Genomic DNA, 14,281 nt, shown 5'->3' with positions numbered 1-14,281 from the left:
GTTCTTGTAGCATTTTAATTAGATTGCTATTGTTAAGGTAACACAGTGTGTTTAGACAGGCTACAGCTGTATTGTTGTGAGGATGTGTCTTCCAGGTTGCTATAGGAGAAATAATACAGGCAGTTGTAACTGGGTCTGTGTTAAAGAGTTCCTGGTGTGGCAGTTTGATTAAAATTTATAATATGTCTATAACTGAAAAACATTAGCAAGATACAACCCCCCTGGGAAGCTTCAACTTAGACTATAAGTACTGGGTCAAATCTTGACCTTGTTGAAGTCATCAAGACAGTATTTCTTCCGTAATATTGATCTTCTGTTTATCATTTCATTTTTACTTTCAGTCCCAAATACAATACAGTTTTGAAGCTTCACAAAACTCATATTAAAATATTTTCAACATTGAAAATTCAATTTTGAAAAGGTGGCCAGGGATAGAAATTAGTAAATTTTGCCTCTTGAAGGACATTAAGAACATAGAAAATGCCACCTCTCCATAGCACCACAGAATTTTTAGTTCAGTGTCCATGTTGATGATAGGTGTTAAACAGGAACATAAAACTTGCCCAGTGAGCTAAAGAGCACAGGGCAGTAGCACCATGGGCTGTGCCAACCCTCCTGAACCCAGCTGGATGATCAGCTTGCTTATGCAGCTATGACAACTTGGAGCCTTTTTTCAGCTTCCCTTAGCTGCACCAGCAGTTGAGGTCCATGGCTCTTTTGTTGTTTTTGTTAATTTTTAACTTAGCCATTTGTCGCAAATGTATGACTTGTCAGAGTTTTCCACATGAGGACTTGATTTGATGTAAAAGTGAGACCTGGGTCAAAACTAGAAAAGATATGCATACAAAAAGTAATGACAAAAGCAGGATGCTTCAGAATGTGATAGTTGAACTAGTAAAAATGTGTGTCTTTTCATGTTTGCTAAATCTCAGTTGCACCCTAATACCAGAGTAAAATAGCTACTGTATCTCTTTCCCTTAAAAGCATTTTGAGTTTGCTTGACTCTTGCTGCCATGAATATACACAATCTGTATTCCTTTTGCTTTTGAGAACTTCTTCATTTGTGGTGGGGAAAGACAGCAAATGGGAACGGATCTAGACTCAATGTGTAGAAGGGCAGCTCAAAGGGCTACACATATTATACGTATATACATATAAATGGTTCAGATAGAAGTGGGTGGTGCTGTTCCTGACACCTAATAGCACTATTTTCAGCCCAAATGATTGCATATGGCCCAGAGAGAAGCTCTTTAACATACCAATGCAGGCCCTTTAGATGCCCCCTACTGCTTTATGCTGGCTGCCCACATTCATAGTCCATACCTGAGGGGGTAGCAGCTGACTTTGGGCTGATGTTTAACATCCCATGAAGATGGGCAATTCAGCAGTTTGGTGCTGGCTCTCAAATAAATGAAAAAAGCAGAAAAGCCTGCAAAGATGGCAAAATGATCTGTGTCAGGCAGAGCTTTGTTCACTTCTTTCCTGGATCTTGCACAGCCCCAGTTTGCAGTATTCATCCTACATTAGTCAAACTAAGTGAGAGTGGTGGAACCTGATGGTTTGGGGCAAGAATTTTCCTGTGCAGAAATCCTATCAAACTGCTGCCAGACATGCCTTCACTGTGCTTTTTTCCCAAGGGCTAGAGTATTCTTGGCTAGAGGAAGTTATGGCCAAGTAGAAGCAAGCCTGATGAGTGAACTGACACTGAATAAGGCAGTGTTCAAATGTTACTTATTATTTGGGGAAAAGATAGCAAATAAATTTTCATTATTTCATGTAATCAGATGACTGGCTTCTGTTTGGGAATTAAGAAGCAATGCCATTTTGTTTGTACAGTCCCTCTTTTGTATGCCATAAACTTTATTATAATTTCCATAGAAAGGGACTGCTCAAGATGCACTAGCATCATTCAGTCTGATTAATTATAAAGAGAGGCAGTAAAACATAGTGAACTTTGCTTGGTGATCTTTTGAGGAGGATGAGAAGCTGCCTTTTCTACAATGCAAGGGAGGAGGATTTTTCTGGTAAATGGTGACAGAAAGAAAACCAGGGTCTTTCTTGGTACTTACTGTGTTCTGAGCAACTGCTGCCATGAGCTCTGCCTCAAGCCAGGACTGCAGCACCATCTCTGGCCAAGGAGAGGGGTGGAATATGGTGTGTGCGGTGGTGGGACCATGAAGGGAGGCCTGGCAGTCAGGCTGTGAATGCTACACTGGGACTGTCAGTAATCTGCTGGATGGCCATAGCCAAAGGACTCTATTTTTCTGCCCTTCCCTTTGTCCCCACCAGCACAGGTGTGTCCTGGTTGCATAGAATGCAAGGTTCCTGGGGAGGAGGCATCTCTCTTGAATTGTTGTACACAGGTAAAACTTTGCACATATTTACAAAGCTCTGAGCAGAAGTGAGGCTGTAAATGCTCTAGGGCTTTTCTCAATTGCCGTTTCAGGACTCCAGCTCTGCCTATGCCTTCCAGCTTAGAGTGATCCCTGTAACAGAATCAATGTATTTTTTTGCCCCACTTGGCTGAATTCGGTTGAAGGTTGTTTGGTTGACCCAATTGGTTGAAGTGGAGAAAGCACCCATGCATTAGGTTGTCTCCTGATGTGAGAGCCTGATTTCCTAAAGCATTAAATGAACTATGTAACAGTTGTAAAGCATTAAACAAGCAGCAGCAATGAACTATATAACAGTTGTATTGTGACTCCAGCTTTTCGTGGCAACATTCCCTTCTGCTTGCTTTCTTGCTGTTCTTTGTGCATCTCCCCCTTTCAGCCCATGGATTTTGGTGGAGCAGCAGCAGTATGACCAGCCTCTCCAGGCACAGCACACACCCTAGGGAGCCCAGCAGACTGAGGGCTCCCGAGTATGTGGGCGACAGTGTCTTGGAGTGTATCTGTGGTGATAAATCAATGGTGCTATTTACTGTTTTCAAATGCATAGGGAGGAATAAAAGAAATTGAAGTATATCCTGAAGCTGCTGATAATTACTGTGACTGCACTCCCTATTCACATGTCAGGTACCAGACCTTTTATTATTTCAAATGTAGGGGACATGATTTTTGTTTGCCTTTATTTCTAGCCAGGAGACAGAACAGCTGTGCTGTCTGTGATTCTGATCTGAGGTCTCTGACAAGTAGTTCGGTTTCAAAAACAAACTTTGACAAAGAGGAAAGAAGAAAATAATCTTTTGAGTGCAGTATAACCTCAGGAAAGCTTAAGCTTTATTTAACTGTTTCACTTGACAAAGTTTTTATGCTTAAGGAAATAGGGCAACTAAGATGATTAAGGGCTTGGAGCATCTCCCTTATGAGGAAAGGCTGAGAGAGCTGGGACTCTTTAGCCTGGAGAAGAGAAGGCTGAGGGGAGACCTTATTCTTGCTTACAAGTATCTAAAGGGTGGGTTGAAAGAGGATGGAGCCAGGCTCTTTTCAATGGTTCCAAGTGACAGGACGAGGGGTAATGGGCACAAGTTGGAACACAGGAAGTTCCATTCAAATACAAGGAAAAACTTCTTTACGGCGGGGGTGACAGAGCACTGGAACAGGCTGCCCAGGGAGATTGTGGAGTCCCCTTCTCTGGAGATTTTCAAGACGCGCCTGGATGCAGTCCTGAGTAATGTGCTCTAGGCAATCCTGCTTTAGCAGGGGAGTTGGACTAGATGATCTCTAGAGGTCCCTTCCAACTCTGAAAATTCTGTGATTCTGTGAAATGAAGTGGACCATTAAAGCCAGACAGTCCCTGAAATCAGTGATGATGCAGTACATACAAGTTTTACCCTTACAATTATATTTTCTTTTTTTCCTTAACAGCAGTAGAGTTTAGATGATTTATGTGCTTTAGGTTTCAAAAAATGTTGTGGTTTTTTTAATAGAATCCTAGAATGGTTTAGGTTGGAAAGGACCTTAAAGATCATCTAGTTCCAACCCCCTTGCCATGGGCAGGGACACCTTCCACCAGACCACGTTGCTCAAAGCCTTATCCAACCTGGCCTTGAACACTTCCAGGGATGGGGCATCCACATTTTCTCTGGGCAGCCTGGTCCAGTGTCTCACCCCCCTCAGAGTAAAGAATTTCATCCTAATGCCTAGCCTAAATCTACCCTCTTTCCATTTAAAACCGTTACCCCTCATCCTATCACTACACTCTCTAATAAAGAGTCCCTCCCCACCTTTCCTGTAGGCCCCCTATAGGGACTAGAAGATTTCCCCAGAGCCTTCTTTTCTCCAGGCTGAACAACCCCAGCTCTCTCAGCCTGTCTTCATAGGAGAGGTGCTCCAGCCCTCTGGGCTTGCTCTAACAGATCCGTGTCCTTCTTATGCTGGGCACCCAGAGCTGGACGTAGTGCTCCAGTAGGGTCTCACAAGTGCAGAGTATGGAGGGAGAATCATAGAATCATAGGGTTGGAAGGGACCTCTGGAGATCATCTAGTCCAACCCCCCTGCCAGAGCAGGGACACCTTAGAGCAGGTTGCACAGGAACGCATCCAGGTGGGTTTTGAATGTCTCCAGAGATGGAGACTGCACCACTTCCCTGGGCAGCCTGTTCCAGTGCTCTACCACCCTCAAGGTAAAGAAGTTCCTCCTCATGTTTAGGTGGAACTTCCTATACTCAAGTTTGTGCCCATTACCTCTTGTCCTGTCACTGGGCACCACCGAAAAGAGCCTGGCCCCATCCTCCTGGCACCCACCCTTTAAGTATTTATAAGCATGGATCAGGTCCCCCCTCAACCGTCTTTTTTTTCCAGACTAAAGAGACCCAATTCCCTCAGTCTTTCTTCATAAGAGAGGTGTTCCAGTCCCCTAATTGTCTTTGTAGCCCTATGCTGCACCCTCTCCAGCAGTTCCCTGTCCTTCTTGAGCTGTGGAGCCCAGAACTGGACACAGTACTCCAGGTGCGGCCTCACCAAGGCAGAGTAGAGGGCGAGGAGGAGGATGTCCCTTGACCTGCTGGCCACGCTTCTTTTGATCACTCCCAAGTCCTCCTCCTCAGGGCTGCTCGGAATCCATTCTCCACCCAGCCTGTATTTGTGCTCGGGATTGCCCGGACTCAGGTGTAGCACCTTGCCCTTGGCCTTGTTGAATATTTTAAGGTTGGCATGGGTCCACCTCTCAAGCTTGTCCAGGTCCCTCTGGATGGTATCCCTTCCCTCCAGTGTGTCAACTCCACCACACAGTTTGGTGTCATCAGCAAACTTGTTGAGGGTGCACTCAATCCCACTGTCCATGTCACTGACAAACAGTACTGGTCCCAAGACCAACTCCTGAGGGATGCCACTCATCACTGGTGGCAACTTGGACAGTGAGCTATTGACCGCAATATTTTGACTGTGACCATCCAGCAAATTCCTTATCCACCGAGTGGTCCATTCATCAAGTCTGCGTTTCTCCAATTAAGAGACAAGGATGTCCTGTGGGACAGTGTCAAATGCTTTGCACAAGTCCAGGTAGATGATGTCAGGTTTTGTTCCCTTATCCACTAATGCTCTAACCCCATCATAGAAGGCTATTAAATTTGTTAGACAAGATTTGGCCTTACTGAAGCCATGTTGGCTGTCACTAATCCACCTCAATTTCCACGTGTCTTAGCAGAGTTTCCAGGAGGATCTGCTCCATGATCTTGCCAGGCACAGAGGTGAGACTGCCTGGCCTGTAGTTCCCCAAGTCTTCCTTTATTTCCTTTTTAAAAGGGGGAGTTATGTTTCCCCTTTTCCAGTCAGCGGGAACTTCACCAGACTGCCACAACTTCTCAAATATGATGGCTAGTGGCTTAGCAATTTCATCTGCCAGTTCCCTCAGGATCCGCAGGTGGATTTCATCAGGTCCCATTGATTTGTACATCTTCAGGTTCCTCAGATGGTCTTGAACCCATCCTTCTCCTACGATGGGTGGTCCCTCATTCTCCCAGTCCCTGACTTTGCCTTCTGCAACTTGGATGCTGTGGCTAGAGCCCTTACCAGTAAAGACTGAGGCAAAAAAGTCATTGAGTACCTCAGCCTTCTCCATATGCCACGTGGCTAGGTCTCCCGTTTCCTTCTGGAGAGGGCCCACATTTTCCCTAGTCTTCCTTTTGAAACTGACATACCTATAGAAGATTTTCTTGTTCCCCTTGACAACCCCGGTCAGATTTAATTCTACCTGGGCTTTAGCTTTCCTAACCTGATCCCTGGCTGCTTGGACAATTTCTCTGTATTCCTCCCAGGCTACCTGTCCTTGCTTCCACCCTCTGTAAGCTTCCTTCTTCTGTTTGAGTTTCTCCAGGAGCTCCTTTTTCATCCATGCAAGCCTCCTCGTGTTTTTGCCTGACTTCCTCTTTGTTGGCATGCATCGCTCTTGAGCTTGGAGGAGGTGTTCCTTGAGTATTAACCAGCTTTCTGGGGCCCCTCTTCCCTCCAGGGCTTTATCCCACAGTACTCTGCCAAGCAAATCCCTGAAGAGGCCAAAGTCTGCTTTCCTGAAGCCCAGGGTAATGAGCTTACTTTGCACCCTCCTTGCCACCCTAAGGATCTTGAACTCCACCATCTCATGGTCACTGCAGCCAATGCTGCCCTTGAGCTTGGCATTCCCCACCAGCTCCTCCTTGTTGGTGAGAACAAGGTCCAGCATGGCACCTCTCCTCATTGGCTCCTCTACCACTTGGAGAAGGAAGTTAACATCAACACATTCCAGGAATCTCCTGGATTGCTTTTGTTTGTTTGTTTTTTAATTACACGTCTGCTCCAAAGACGGTTAGTGCCCTGAGGTAGTAGATGAGCCAAAACCACAAAAACACCGCCACCCCCACAAAAAACCTTTTATATGGGGGGAGAAGGGACCAACCCCAAACAAAACAGTCTTTCTGGGATTAAAGTGGGCAAGTGAGTGTGTCATGTTTCAGGCAGAAGTACATTTTCTAGACTACTGATTCAACAGGCTAGCCACAAAATTAAGAGCAAAATTCTTAGAATACAGAAATATTTCCCAAAGCATGAAAGAAGCAGAAGCATTGTTATTTTGCAATCCTTACCTGTTTGATTCCTATCTACAAAATAAAAAAAATACATTTAATACCATTGATTTTGTTCTGCTTCAAAACATGAGCTCTGCAGCAGGAAGGCACAATCTAAAGCCCCATCTTTTCAAGTTCCTGCTTCTTAATACTTCATGGCAATAAATGTCTCATCCCTTTCTTGTTAAGAGACAGTAATACAAATGGAAATGATTAACAACAGGACACTGCTGTTGTGCTTTGTAGGTTTATTGCTGCCCCTGCAGTTTGCAGATAGGACAGTGAGAATTACAGGCTTGTGTGATATGATTGTACAGCTTTTTCTTTCAGTACATACCGTCCAGGAAAGAACACAAAGTGAGAGCTGTGTTGCTTCAGAGTGGTTTCAGCTCCTTCTCCCTGTTATTGTGAGGAGACACAGGAATGCTTCTTGCCTCTGCTGGTGCATCCCTCCTGCACCTTCTGCTTCTCTAGGCTGTCTGCTGGCACATCCCTCTGCAGAAGCTTTGAGGGTGTTTGGCAAGCTTAGAGGAGCTCTGTGAATGCCCATGGCAGCCAGGAACAGTGGAGGGCTCTGCTATGTACATGCCCTCAAAATCCTGGATTTGGGATGAGAAATACTTTTCATAGCGCACTGGTGGTTTTAGTTGCTGCTAAGCCTTCTCTGCTCCTCACAACACCCTGCCAGTGAGCAGGCTGGCAGGGCACAAGATGTTGGGAGGGGATACAGCTGGGACAGCTGACCCCAACTGACTGAAAGTATATTCCATACCATGTGATGTCATGCTCAGTATATAAAGCTGGGGCAAGAAGAAGGAAGGGGGGGGGGGGGCATTCTGAGTGATGGCATTTGTCTTCCCAAGCAACCATTATGCATGATGGACCCCTGCTTTAGTGGGGTCCCTGAACACCTGCCTGCCGATGGGAACCAGTGTTTTGCTTTGCTTGTGTGCACAGCTTTTGCTCTGCCTAAACTGTCTTTATTTCAACCCATGAGTTTTTTTCTCACTTTTACTCTTCTGATTCTCTCCCCCACTGCAACTGGGGGCAGCGAGCAAGCAGCCATGTGGCTCTAGCTGTTGGCTGCAGTTAAACCATGACAGTAAGACAGCATCAAGGCAATAAGGCAGGTCTGAGATCAAACCAGGAACTCTGTCTACAGGTTAAGGATAAGATCAAGTCCAGTGTTGCCAGGCATATTTCTACTCAGACAGTAAGGACCAAGACCAATCCAGGCTGAAGTCTGGATTAAGGACCTCAATAGTTTGTTATACCTGTAACTAAGCTGGAGACTACTACTACTCCACCACTGTATCTGAGATGAGACCTAAAACCTCCAGGCCGAGCTTAAATAGAGCTTCTGGGCTCATGGGTGTAGGTGGAGGCCCCAGGTGGGGTTGATCAGAGCCCTTAAGGCTTATTTGTGGCCTCAGGGCCCAGACAGCATGTCCCTTTCAGAGATCTGCAAGTCAATTCTGTGTGATCTTGGGCAACTTACTTCTTTCTCTATGTGGGATTTTCCTTCCACCTTCCTTGGTCGCCTTGTCTATTGTAATTGCAAACTCTTAAAATAGCACCTGTTGTTTATTCTATGTGGAGGAGGACCTTCATCTTGACTGAGTCTGCTGATAATGAAGCATGTACACAAGCGTACTCCTGGTCAGATTCCTACAAAAGTTTATGTGCTGTGCAAACAGTAAACGTCTTACCTCCTGGCCCCGACACAACCCAAAGACCCTTTGTTTCACAGTCTTGCCCTCAGTACATTTTGCCCCAGGTGGGTTTTACCACTGTCTTGGAACCATGTGACACTGAAATCAGTGTGCCTGTGCCCAGCACCTCAACTGCAGCATGTGCAGAAGTGTGTTCAGGATTGCTCTGAGGCTGTCATTGCAGCTGATACATGACATAGGTCTCAATTTATTAAGAGCTCAATTTTTGCCACACGCTTTTAAAAATCTTATTGCACAGCTGTTTGTGCATTTGAGATGAAAGCAGAGGATAGAGTGCTGAGTATTAATTACATCGTGGTTTGTTTATTTTTTTCCACAAAAATCTCAGTTTAACTCTTTCAGTTGTGCTTTGTTTTACAGGTTTTCCTTACCAAAAAATCTTACTTGGTAACATCCTTAATGTGTGAACTGTTGGCATCTTTTAAGTTCCAGACTTCTGTTGGAATCTGTAGTAGTATCTCCAGTGGGTTTTTTTAAACAGATCAATTTTCTAACAATGTAACTTACATGCCATGAAGAGTACCAAAAAAATCTGTAAAAAGTTAAATGAAAATTTACTCTTTGACTTCAGTGGAAATGGTACTTGGCCTTAAACCCACATCAAAAATAGCCCAGTTGTAATGCTCATTATCCAGGAATTTAAATGAGAGGATATATCCACTATAGCTGTGTACTTTCAGATTATCAGGCTGTTGGTGAGAAAATAATTTCTGAAGGCTCCTGGTAGGTGAACTGAGGGTACACTTTACCTTTCTCACTTGGTATGGTATATCGCCGTACAGCCTTGATGTACCATAATTAGGGAGCAGTCTCCAGACTTGTGACTGCATTTCTTATGGACCTTTGCAACAGGAAAAGAGGGTGCTGGCAAACTGCCTCATGCTTCAGGGAATCCAACCAAATTGCTGCTTCCCAGAGCAGCTCACTTTTGGAGCATAAGCAGTTGCTGGGATATGTTTTCTCATCACATGCCTCTCTGATCACTATAACATTTGTGTTTTGAGGTATTGAGTAGTCAGTGAAACATATGTGGCCAACATTTATTTACAATTTTGTCTTTTGTAATTGAGAACTCCATTGTAAGCAAAAGAACGTGCAGCCCTTCTTCAGGCTGGTCCTGTTATACTTTATGTGAGCTGCTTCATCCCAGCCATAGGCAGTGATTGTGGAAGCCACACTGAACACAGAAGTCTGTTGAAGCCAAAGGAGGATTTATAGGTAGGCAAACTGACATTGGTCCATGTGATGGAGTTGCCTGGAGTATTTCATAGATATGCATTTGTAGAGAATTTTTGTTAATGGGGCTGCCAGGAACTGCACATGAGAGACACCAGCATAGACTTTAGAGACTGCCTTTGGTATTTCTCCTCCAGTGCTGACACTTTTGATCAGCAATTTTAAGTTTTTGAGTGGGTCAAGACAAAAAGGAGAGGGTAAGTGTAGAGGAGAAAATTGGAGAGCCAGTGTCCTAGAGGCTAGAGGTTGGGGTTAGACCAAGGCTACTTAACAGCATCAGTAGGGGAGTTGTGCATGCAGCTCTTTAGCTGTTGTAAAATCCTTTCACTCATGGTTTGTCAGGCTGTTTGGGTCTAACAATCCTTGAAGACAGCTGTGTTGAATCACCATAAAGATACATGCCAGGAGAGAACAGCCCTTGTGAAAACTGTACTCTACCACAGGCCATTGTTGAACACAGAGGCAGTGCTCCATTCTGGGGCGAGCTGTGGTGCTCCAGCCCGAGTGAGGACAGACCCTGGGACATGAGAAGGTGTCTTGCAGGAGTGCTGTGCAGTGGTGCCTGGGGGTGAGTTTCAGAGAATAAGGGCTGCAGGATCTCTGCTGCAGCTCAGCTGTGTGCCCAATAGTCGTGCCAGGACCTCTCCAAAGGGCTGGGGAAAGCAAGGAGGACAAACGCTTACCAACATGGCCTGAGCTGTGCCCTGCATTAACCTCTCTGCAAAGTGGAACGGGCTGAGGAGCCCGGCTTTTCCCTGCGGCTCCTGACCTTGCTTGCCCGAGACAGGGTATCCGTCTCCCTAGGAAGCCCGGACAAGGCACCAGAGGCTCCCCACGCCCTACAAGCGCCTGCCTCTCCCTGGGCTGGGGACACCTCAGTGGCCCGGGAGCCCCGCGCCGCCGAGGGAGGCACGGGCGAGCACCGCGCGGCCGCTCCCGCCCCCGCCGCACCTCCCGGCCGCCCGTGACGGGCAGCGAGCGAGGCGGGCAGCGGCGTTTCCGCCCGCCCAGACTCCGCAGCAAGTCCGGGAGCATCAGTCGGTCCCTGCCGCCGCCCGGCCCCGTCCTGTCTCGGGGTCCTGGGCCCAGCCGAGCACGTAGGTGCGGACAACCCCCCGGGACCGGGATCGAGGAGCAGGCAGCGGGCGGCGCCGGCGGGTGCGTGCGGGGACCTGGGGAGGCCGGGACCGCGCCGCGGCGGCCGAGGAGCCTGGAGGAGCTCCGGTCTTTCCGGATGACGCCGGGCTCCGGCGGGGCGGGCGGCTTGGCGGTGATGCTGGCCCAGCAGCTCCGGCACCCCGTGGCCCTAGGGTGGACCCGGTTTCTAAGGAGCGCAGCCCGGGCGCTCGGCGGCGACTTGCGCTGAATCCCTTGAGCAGCCCGCGCCGGGTGGGCGGGCGAGCGGGGGCGTCCTCTTCTCTGCTGGGTGGGTTTTGAGTCTGGCCGCGTCTCTGGCCGTGACAGACCCCTCGAAAGAGTATGTGAGGTGCCTTATAGAGCATGCTCTGGTTTTGCTTTTTGTCTCCTTGCTTGTGGGTAAAGGTTAGTCAAACCTTGGAGGCATAAGGTTTTGAGTTTTCTGTTAGAATTAACTACTGTAATGCTGAATTACCTGTCAGTCTTTTCTTGATTCCTGTTATATACTTGGCCATGAGTTTCCTGTACTAGTAGCCAGTAAAGGGCACCATGTGGAAACAGGGATCTGCCAGATCTGACTGCTTCTTCCATTGTACACTGGCAATTAATTGTGCATATACAATGGGAAGACAGAAATTCCTAACATTTTCACTCTAGTGCAGTTGTTATATTATGAACTTTAATCATCATCTCTTTATACAGTAAACCTGTTCTGTTTCTGAATACAATCTAAATAGTGGGTTCTTCTCTGCCCTGGGGCAGTCACCTGATCCTTTTGCAAAGGTAATTTTTAAATGTCTGTGATATCATTTTTTTGAAACACAGTGACTGCCACTGCAATTAGTAGCAGAGGCTGCCACCGTGTTGTGTGTGATGACATATTTCCTGTAATCTCTATTTTCACTCTAGATATTGTAACATATAGTTTAGGTTGGTTGTTTTGTTGGGTTTTTTTAAGGTATGGTTGCATGCTGAGCTAAGATCTTTGTTAAGCCATATGCAGTGACACAGAGGTCGCTCTTCAGAGTTATTTGATCTGGTACCTTGATGTGTAATTTGTTTAAATTCTCCTGTATGGTACAGATTTACCGTTATTTCTGACATACTACCCTGTTATGGAGCTGAAGCACCAGCTGCCAAAATGCATCCAGGAAATCGGGCCAAAAGAAAAATATTCTGCAAAGTTGCAATAAGCAAGAGAGAGTTCAGAAGAAAGAATGTTTGAAGGAAAAATAGAGTTGCAATGTGAACTACCTTCTCAAGTATTTCAATTCTAACCCATTGAAGGCTGCAAACCAGAACAGAATTGTGCGTCTGTTAAAAGTATAGTCATAGTGGCCAGTAAAACCCAATTCCTGAAGCTTCCCAATTTATTTCTTGTTGTCTGATCAGTGTGTCTTGTCAGGGGCATGTTATTAACTGGTTCCAATGAAATGGTAGAAGAGATTAGCTTAAGCCACGTCACTTAGGGGTCAACCTGAAAAAGTTGTACTTCATTCATGAGGCAGACCAACCTACTGATGACTAATGATGACTGATCACAATAGCAGCATGATTACCTGGTTAGTGCACTGATACTTTTATAAAACTTTTTTTATTATTTGATGAGGCAAAAATCAGAGTCCAAGGAAACAATTTTCTGTTTCATCTAAGGCAGGTATTTCCTGTGCTGTGGTCTTCTGCCATAGCAGAATACAACTGAACAGGATTCATCAAGAGCCTGAGCAGGGGTTTTGGGAAAAGCTCTATGTGGTGCTAAGGCCCAGACAATACAGGTCTAAGCTCATTCCTTCTCTCCTGGTGGAGGTCGCCTTAGGCTTGAACTAAACTGAACTGTAACCTGGCACTGTTGTGGCCCACAAATGGAGTTTATAGGCAGGCATTGCTCCCCAGGACTAGTTCTGGGGTACAGTGGTTTAGTGATTGCTGAACACTAGACTTCCAAAAGCAATGCATTAGTTTTTTCCCCCCTCAACTTGTGCATTTAATACAGTTTGACCTAAGCAGCAGGCACTTTTTCCTTGCTCCTCTTAGAATGATACAATAAAATATGCCAAAGATAGTATCCAGGGAAGAAGGTGGGTCAATGCAAATCTCCTGATGACTGCTAGTTGCAGCAAGTGCTTGGAGCATAGATGTTCTGACAGGAGTCCAAGCTCTTTTTTTTTTCCTGGTCACTTTTCATGAGTAGGCAATGGAAAGGGGTAATTCTCCATAAAAGGTAATTGTTCCTTGACATCAGTAGCAAATGTGAGCCAGTTTGAAATGATTGAGAGCTGCAGAAACAGTGCCAGCTGCCTGCTCTTGGTAGGAGTAAATTAGATCTAACTCTGTGCTCCCCTGAATTTGTAATCAGCAAAAGACAGCAAGATTGGTCAAACTTTTGGAGTGATGTCTGTATGAGGAAGGACTGAGTAAGCTAGGACTTGTCATTCTGGGAAAGAATTCAGGCATACGTTCAGGCAGAGAGGTAGGACAGACATTTACAAAACGTTAACAAGAGATAAGTCTGTCTGAAGCTGGCTTTTCCTAACTTTGATATCCCTGGTTTTGTACTGGAACAAACAAATAAAAGGAAGTAGTTCTTCATGCGAGAAGCAGACCTGTGCAACTCCTCACTAGGGTCCTGCCAGGGTCTGCAGATATGAAGTTTATAGGGGTTAGAAGGGACATGGGACAAGTACTAGGATTAGAGATCCATTGGGGATTAAATTAAGCATATCATGCTCAGGAAATCTGAAATTTCAGACAGTATTTCAGTCAAGCAGCCTATATGCTCATCATGTTGACACCCTGTCCTGGGCATCTCTTTATGGTCATGGCTGGAGACAGTTTACAAGCTAGCCAGACTCCTGTTCTGATCAGTATGACTGTTCTTTTATGGTCATAACACTTAAAGTTTTTTTAAAAATTATTACTAACATATATGCTTAATAATCACATACCCTTTATGCCAGGCAGATACGCGCCCACCGGTTAGTCTATGTACTCAATATACTCAATTCCTCAATGGGGAAGTGGCACAACTTTTTTTTTTGCTTCTAACAATTTTCTTGCTTCAGTAGTAGAGCACAAGCTTTTCTCCTTCCTGCCATTTGTTTTGTCTTCGTTAGGCTGACAGGAGCTTACACATCTCCTCTTCAAGTCACGAAAAAAGAAGTGCTAATCATCAGATCTTTTGCTTTATATCC

The sequence above is a fragment of the Vanellus vanellus genome (genome assembly GCF_965231255.1).
Source record: "Vanellus vanellus genome assembly, chromosome: 4".
Classification (NCBI taxonomy): domain Eukaryota; kingdom Metazoa; phylum Chordata; class Aves; order Charadriiformes; family Charadriidae; genus Vanellus; species Vanellus vanellus.
This window is presented reverse-complemented; position numbering follows the sequence as displayed.